We start from the raw sequence: 6,955 nt of genomic DNA on the forward strand, positions 1-6,955 counted from the left end.
GTGAGCCCTCAATGGCCCTCGTGGCAACCTGCTGTGCACTGGGTCCAGGTGCCACCAGATTGGGGAGTGCGATGCTCCCCACCCCCTCTGCTCTGGGTCCCAGGTGTGGGGCAGACAGAGGGCTGGGAGGGGCGGGCATGGAGAAAGTCTCCCTTAGGGGTCCCAGTGCTCTCCCACCAAGCCCACACCCTATTCACGGCTCTCCTTTCCTCCTTTCCTGAAGGGCCCTTAGACCTTTACCCCGTCACGGGAATTGCAGATGTGTGGGGTGAGGGTCCAGCACCCCCGGCCCACAGCCCCCTCGCTGCCCTCCTGGAGAGGGAAGGCCCTCGGGCAGGGGCCGGAGTCACTCACAGTTTCCAGCGCTGCAGGACCGCGTCGTCGCCACCACACGCAGCTGCGATGCACCCATATCTAGGGGAGGGCGGGGGCATCCCACGAATCATCCTGTGGCCGCGACCTCTCACCGTGGGGGCTGTCACCTCTGACCCCCGACTAGGCCGGAGCCCCGGGGGCCGTCAGCTCTGTGCGGGGGGCCACGGGCAGCCCCCGGAGAAGCGCCCGCACCTGCCGGGGCCTCCTGAATGCTTGAGCATGAAAGGCTCCGGCCAGGCCCACGGCCGATATCTGAGTGGGCCTGGGCGCCCGGGGACCCCGGGGTCCCCCTGTGTGGTTGCCCCAGGACACAGCCCCCCGATGGACTCTCCAACCTCCCTTTCAATGGGAAAAGAGGCCAGCTCAGGACCCCGGTGACGGTGGGGAGGAGGCACAGGCCCCGTCCCGGGGGAGGAGGACGGCTGCGGAGCACAGGCACAGCCCCTCTGGCCGACCCGCCACAGGCCAGGCCCCGGGGCTGCCCTCCGGGACCCCACTGTGCCCTGGGGGACTCTGCTCCAGGCGGGGGAGCGGCCCGAGGCCGGGCAGCTCAGAACCATTCCCAGCCTCCCCACCAGCAGGTGGCCCACCCCTGGGCTGCGGAGGCGCAGGTGCTCACTTCGTAAACAGCAGATCCAGCACCTCGTCGGTGGTGGCAAATCCATGACAGTTGTCTAAAAAGATGAAAACGGAGATGACATCCCTGCGCAGCAAGGCGGGCAGCAGTTGTTGGAATTCCTGCTCCAGCAGCTCCGTCCGGCTGGGCTTCGTCGGGCAGATGGGAGGCGCCTTCCCGGCCGAGGCCCTTGCACCCTGAGTTGGGACAGAGGGGACGTGCATGGAGCCGCCGGGAGGCCTGGGGTGGGAGCGCAGCCCGCAGCCCGAGCTCTCGGGGGCCGTGGGGGGCAGGAGTGCCCACGGCAGGAACCCGGGCCTTGATGCCTGTGGCTCAGTCACTTAGCCTCTGACTCTGGGCTGTGGCTCGGGTCGTGGCCTCAGCACCCTGGGATCCCGCCCTGGCAGGCCCTGCGCTTGGGGCCCAGTCTGCTTCAGGAGCCTGGGTCTCCCTCTCCCCTCCCTGCTCTCTGCCTGTCTCTTACACAAACAAGACAAACTATCCGATAAAGAAACAATCTTAGAGGATAAATGTTCAAAAAAGTTTGGATCAGTACAAGGACCTCAAGAGACACAGAGAGACAGAGACCGAGAGAGACAGACACACAGACAGAGGGAGAAGCAGCCCTGGTGCAGAGAGCCCGAGGCGGGACTCGATCCCGGGCCTGCGGGGTCAGGGCCTGGGCGGAAGGCAGGCGCTAAACCCCTGGGCGACCAGGCCGCCCCTGAAGGCTCTGCTCTGATATTCCTACACCTCTGTGCACAGGGACTCTGCATCTGGCCCAGGCAGGGGCAGGGCCCTGGGGCAAGTGTGGGGAGCAGGGGAATGCAGACTCATGTGGGAGCAGGAGTGTAGGGGGGAGCCCAGGGGAGTAGCAGGCTGGCTTCTGGGACCCGGGGCCCTTCGTGCCGCATCGGGGACCCGGGTGTCGGGGGTGCCCCGGCCCCTGCACTCATTTGAGCCCGCGCTGGCCTCTGTTAGCTGCGCAGGGCACTTCCCAGTTCCTCGAGGCGGTGGGGCAGAGCACCCCTTCCTCCCGCTCGCGCCCCCTGTCCCGGGTGGAGCTCTGTGGAGACAGTGCCCGGCAGCCAGGCAGGAGGCCTCAGCGCCCGGTCCGGCCGCCTCGGCTGGGCCGCACCCCCAGCGGCCCCCATCCAGACACACCACAGCGCAGGCGGCACCCCCCTCCCCCAAGGAGAGCAAAGGGATCGGCTGCAGGGCCTCGGGGGGACTCTTACTCGGCGGGTAAGAGGACCTCAGGAGCCCTGTTTGCACCCTGCCCACCTTGACCTCAGGGTGACCCTGAAGGGATCACCGGGGAACCTGCCGCCCTGCAATGTCCCCCAGCCTGGATGCACCTGCCCACACATCCCTGTTTCCCGGAAGCTGAAGAGGAGGGGATGGGGCCACCCAGGATGGCTGGCACAGGGGGCCTGGCCTGGCCTGCTCTGGGTTACCTGACGGCGCCTCCTGATAAACGCCCTGAGGCGTTGGTTTTTATGCTGGAGCCAAAGCCTACAGCATTGGAACAAGCGGCACCCCTGGGGTTCCTGGGAGCCAGAGCCCCCAGAGGTGGGCCGGCAGCAGGAGAACATCTTCCAGGAGCGGATGTCTCCAGCCAAGTGAGCCTGAGGTGGGGCTGCACTAGATGCGGTTGCCTGGTCACGGGGGTTCCAAGTTCTGTTGGGCTCTGTGTCACGGGAGTGACCTCACTTCCTGGGACCCCCTCCCTGACCCACTCCTGGAGGAAGCTGCAGGGGCGGCGCTCGGGGCTGCCGACGGCTCCCCCGTCCCTGCAGGCGATGGCCTGTGCACACAGTGACACACCCGCACCCCTGTCCACAGGCCCCAGGGAAGGACTGTGTGCAGCCAGGGCCCCAGCCTGGACACACGCCTGCGTTCAGACACAACTTTCCATTCTTCCCCGGTTTTGACCCCAGAGAAGCCGTTGTGCCCGTCGGGGATGGTCTGCATCTTGCCCGTGGGACAGGGATTACCCTAGCGGGTGCTTCCTCCAGACGTCCCCAGGCCACTGTGGCATCATATCTATGACATTGGAGGCGGGTGTCACATGCGGGAAATACCTCCAACCACATGTTCTTCCTTGGTGTGTACATGCGCCCAGGCCCACGAGGTCCATGTGCACACACGTGGGCACCAGTTCTCTCATACTGGAGGCCCAGAAGATGACAGTCCCACCGGGGGAGGCATGGGCAATAGCTCCCCACGATCCTAGGCTCCTGAATCCAAGGCAAACCCTACAGAAGGTGTCAGAGTCTTGGCCTAGAAGGTGTGAGGCCGTCCTTATCCTGAACCCCTGCCTGTCGTGTGTTATGGGCCCTTCCCTCCTTCCCACTGGGTGAGCTGTGGACAGCGGTGCACCCAGTGGGTCGCCCTGACCTGGGCTCTAGGGAACCTGCTGTCAGCCACAGAACTGAAAGTAGACAGGAGGCACTGACTCTCCGGCTTGACCCCCAACTGAACTGAAAGCACGTTGTGTGTCCACGTACACTGACAGAGAAACAGAGACACGGATATAAATGTAGACACAGATGCAGAACTAGGAAGTTAGCAGAGGAGAAGCAACATCACTGAAGATCATTAAATAAAAAAAGAAAGACAGCTGAGTCTCGAATGGAGAAAAATGGAGTAATTAAAATAGAATCATGAAAAAATAATTCATCAAACCGAAAAGCAGAGAGAGGGATAAAGAAGAAGGAGCACTTTGGTGACACAAAGAAACGGCAAGCCAAGAATGTAAGGGTGATCGTGCCTCACGGACTCCACGGAACCTAAGTTGGGCAACAAGCAGCACCTTCCAGCAAAGGCCTAAGCGAATTATTTTCTGTTGTTGTTTTTTATTTAAAGATTTTTATCTCTTTATTCATGAGAGTGACAGAGAGTGAGAGAGGCAGAGACATAGGCCGAGGGAGAAGCAGGCTCCATGCAGGAAGCCCGATGGGGGACTCGATACCGGATCCCAGGATCAGGCCCTGGGCCGAAGGTGGATGCTCAGCTCAGCCCCTGAGTCACCTGGGGGTCTAGACTAAGCTAATGAAAATGTACAAGGGATTGTGTCATACTGTGTTTGTAAGGGGGTAAAATTTCTCTTTACTAAGAAAGCGAGGGCAGCCCGGGTGGCTCAGCGGTTTAGCACCGCCTTCGGTCCAGGGCCTGATCCTGGGGACCCGAGATCAAGTCCCCCCTCGGGCTCCCTGCATGGAGCCTGCTTCTCCCTCTGCCTGTGTCTCTGCCTCTCTCTCTCTCTCTCTCACTGTGTGCCTATCATAAATAAAAAATAAAAAAAAATTAAAAAAAAAAAAGAGTCATGGCTCGAGTAAAAGGGTTTTGGTATCACACCACTGATCACACTGTTTTGTGCCAGTCTTAGCATATCAATATGCTAATATCAATATACCACTCTTGTGTTTGGACCCGCTATTGTGCTTCTTATTATGATTTCAAGATGCCCTTCAAGAACAATGGGAAACTTTGAAAAAATAGAGATTTATTATTTATAAGACCTGGAAATCACACAGCACACCTGGAACCACATAGCGAGGTCACACAGGGCAGGGGGAAGGAGGATGGCGAGCATACAAGTATGCACAGGCAGGTTTTCTGCTTTTATCAGAGCCAAGTGTGGGGGGCTAGGGTTTTATAGGCTCACTCTTTATTAGAAAATTTAAAATATAAGAGTGTGGAACTTAAAGCTCAGGAAGAGAAAAGGCAAGTGGCCCAAATGGTCACTTATTGAAATCAACCAAGTTCACAAAGGAGCCTAGGGGGCAGTGGGGCTGGCTCTTTGTCTAGTCTTGTGGTTGGCAATGTGTTTATTTGAAATAACTATCTTTTGTCAGTTACTCGTATTACCAAAAAAAAAAAAAAAAAATAGCCAAAGCTCATGGCTTATATCGCATTGCCAAGTGCTGCAGAGTAACCATCCTGGAGTACCACTCTGTTCATCTGACCCCCCTGCAAAGTACCCTCACAATTGCTTCCTGATTATGCAAATTTTTCAGGTACAAAATGACCCAACTTTGCCTTCTCAATCCTGGATCCCACCACTGTAATCTACATGCCCTGTCTCCAACCAACTGGGCTATTCACTTCTCTTTTCACAACGCAGCACTCACCTAGCTCCTTGCCTTTGTCCATACTGGTGCCAACATGTTATCATCAAGCACATGGTGTTTTTGCAGAGATGGTTGGTAAATAAATAAGGAATGGGCCTCCAGTGGCCTCCATGATAATATATTATTCCTCACCCCTCTGATTTTCCTCCTCCTGTTTTTCTACCACAACCCCTCCTATCTAGTCACACTCCTAAATGTTCCACTCTCTTCATTAACCCACAGCTGAACTTCAGGCTTTACAATCCTAACATGTTAACAGACATTTATGCGGGGTCTACTCTGAAGCAGGTACTGCACAAGGTATATAGGTGAAACAAAGACGAATAAGCTACTTATGTTCCTGCCCTGAAAAAGCACACAATTAACTACAGAATGAGAAATGCAGGATGCTTGGGGAGTGCAGGAGGGAATTTAAAGACAGTTTTTTGGAGTTTTAACCTGAAAAATAAAACTATCAGTTATTTTACTAGCAAAAAAATGGTTTTTTTCAGGAATAACAGAATTCCAATTCTGGACATGCAACAAACAAAGAGGAACATTATTTTGTGCAGAAGAAGAATGAAGCTGGGAGGGTTTTTTCCAAACAAAAGTCCATTGGGGGGGAAAAAAATAGCAGAAGTCCAGGTCATGATGGTTTCCAAAGGGCTGAGTTGCAGGGGTAGTGGAGATGTTGTCAGAGATACGAAATACATCTTTCCCTTGCAGGAGCCTGTGATTGATGATTCTTTCCTGCTGCTGATTCTTCTGTTGGGCTCTTCATTGATAATTCTTTCTGTAATTAACCATAATTGATGTTGAGTGGTAAGGCTTCACCTCCTAACTTTCTCTTTTCTCCTCCTTTCCCTATTTTAGTGAGGTTCCACTACTTAATATTGTCTTAAACATTGGAAACCCTGGGGCCAAGTGAAGAGCATGGGAAAGAAGAAAGGGCAGGATTCCAGGGAGCAGAAGCAAACAGAGAGCATTCAGACATTTCCAACCATTTGGTGGGACTACGGTAGCAAAGGTTAGGTGGTGGGAAAAGAGGCCAGACTGTCAATAGTTTACTAAGCGATGCCGGGAGTTTCTCTCCTGAAAGTAATAGGTTGCCTTTAATAGATTTTTAGATTGGGGAATAATCAGCGAGTTCTCTAGAATGATCATTCAGGCAGCATTATCAGAGGTGGTTTGGAAGTGGGAGAAAAGGCAATCAGGGAAGTGAACTATCAAACTGTTGTAAGAGAGGCACCTGGGTGGCTGAGTTGGTGAAGGGTCAGCCTTCGGCTCAGGTCATGATCACAGAGTCCCAGAAGAGAGTCCCTGGTGGAGCCCCGGGATGGAGCCCCAGGAGGGAGCCCTACACGGAGCTCCGCCCCTCCCCCTGCTGTCGTTCTCTCTCTCTCCCTCCCTCTCAAATAAAAATAAAATGTTTTTTGAAACATTTTCTTTCTTTTTTTTTTTTTTAAGAAACTGTCGGAAGATCCCGGAGCAGGCCGGAGACACGGTCGCGGGGGCTGGAGCGCCCCCCGAGGCCCCTGCTAGGCGGACAGACCTCTCGGGTCGTGAGTGTGCGCCTCAGCCTCCGCCGCACCTGCACCCGATTCCGACCGCGCTCGTGCCGTCTGCCCCCAAACTTATGCACTTAATTATCTTTTCCTGGACTCCCCAGTCGTTTCCTGCCCACCACTCCAGTCTCCCTAGATAACACAATAGGAATTGATGGGGTTGGAAGGGCTCGCAAGCCCTCGGAGGCCCAGCTCACGCCCAGGAAAGCGGGGAGGCGCTCCGGGAGCCCCATCACCTGGCTCATCACCCGGTCGCCTTCCCGGGACACGGAGCAGGACACCTC

At 55.8% G+C, this 6,955-nt stretch overlaps 1 long non-coding RNA gene across 28 annotated transcripts in view; it reads left to right on the plus strand.

Moving 5' to 3' along the window:
* The window catches only part of LOC144284385 (uncharacterized), a 183,744-nt gene extending 176,954 nt beyond the window's left edge, over positions 1-6,790 (plus strand). For 23 of the 28 annotated variants that reach the window (XR_013352727.1, XR_013352720.1, XR_013352725.1 and 20 more), the window contains one exon: positions 5,833-6,547. This is a non-coding gene — a long non-coding RNA (uncharacterized LOC144284385). Of the gene's footprint in view, positions 1-953; positions 6,548-6,573 lie in introns of those variants that run through there. The other 5 variants (XR_013352719.1, XR_013352728.1, XR_013352732.1 and 2 more) reach the window with 5 other exon arrangements.
* The last annotated feature ends 165 nt before the right edge of the window (positions 6,791-6,955 follow it).

The sequence above is a fragment of the Canis aureus genome, chromosome 15 (genome assembly GCF_053574225.1).
Source record: "Canis aureus isolate CA01 chromosome 15, VMU_Caureus_v.1.0, whole genome shotgun sequence".
Taxonomy (NCBI): Eukaryota; Metazoa; Chordata; class Mammalia; order Carnivora; family Canidae; genus Canis; species Canis aureus.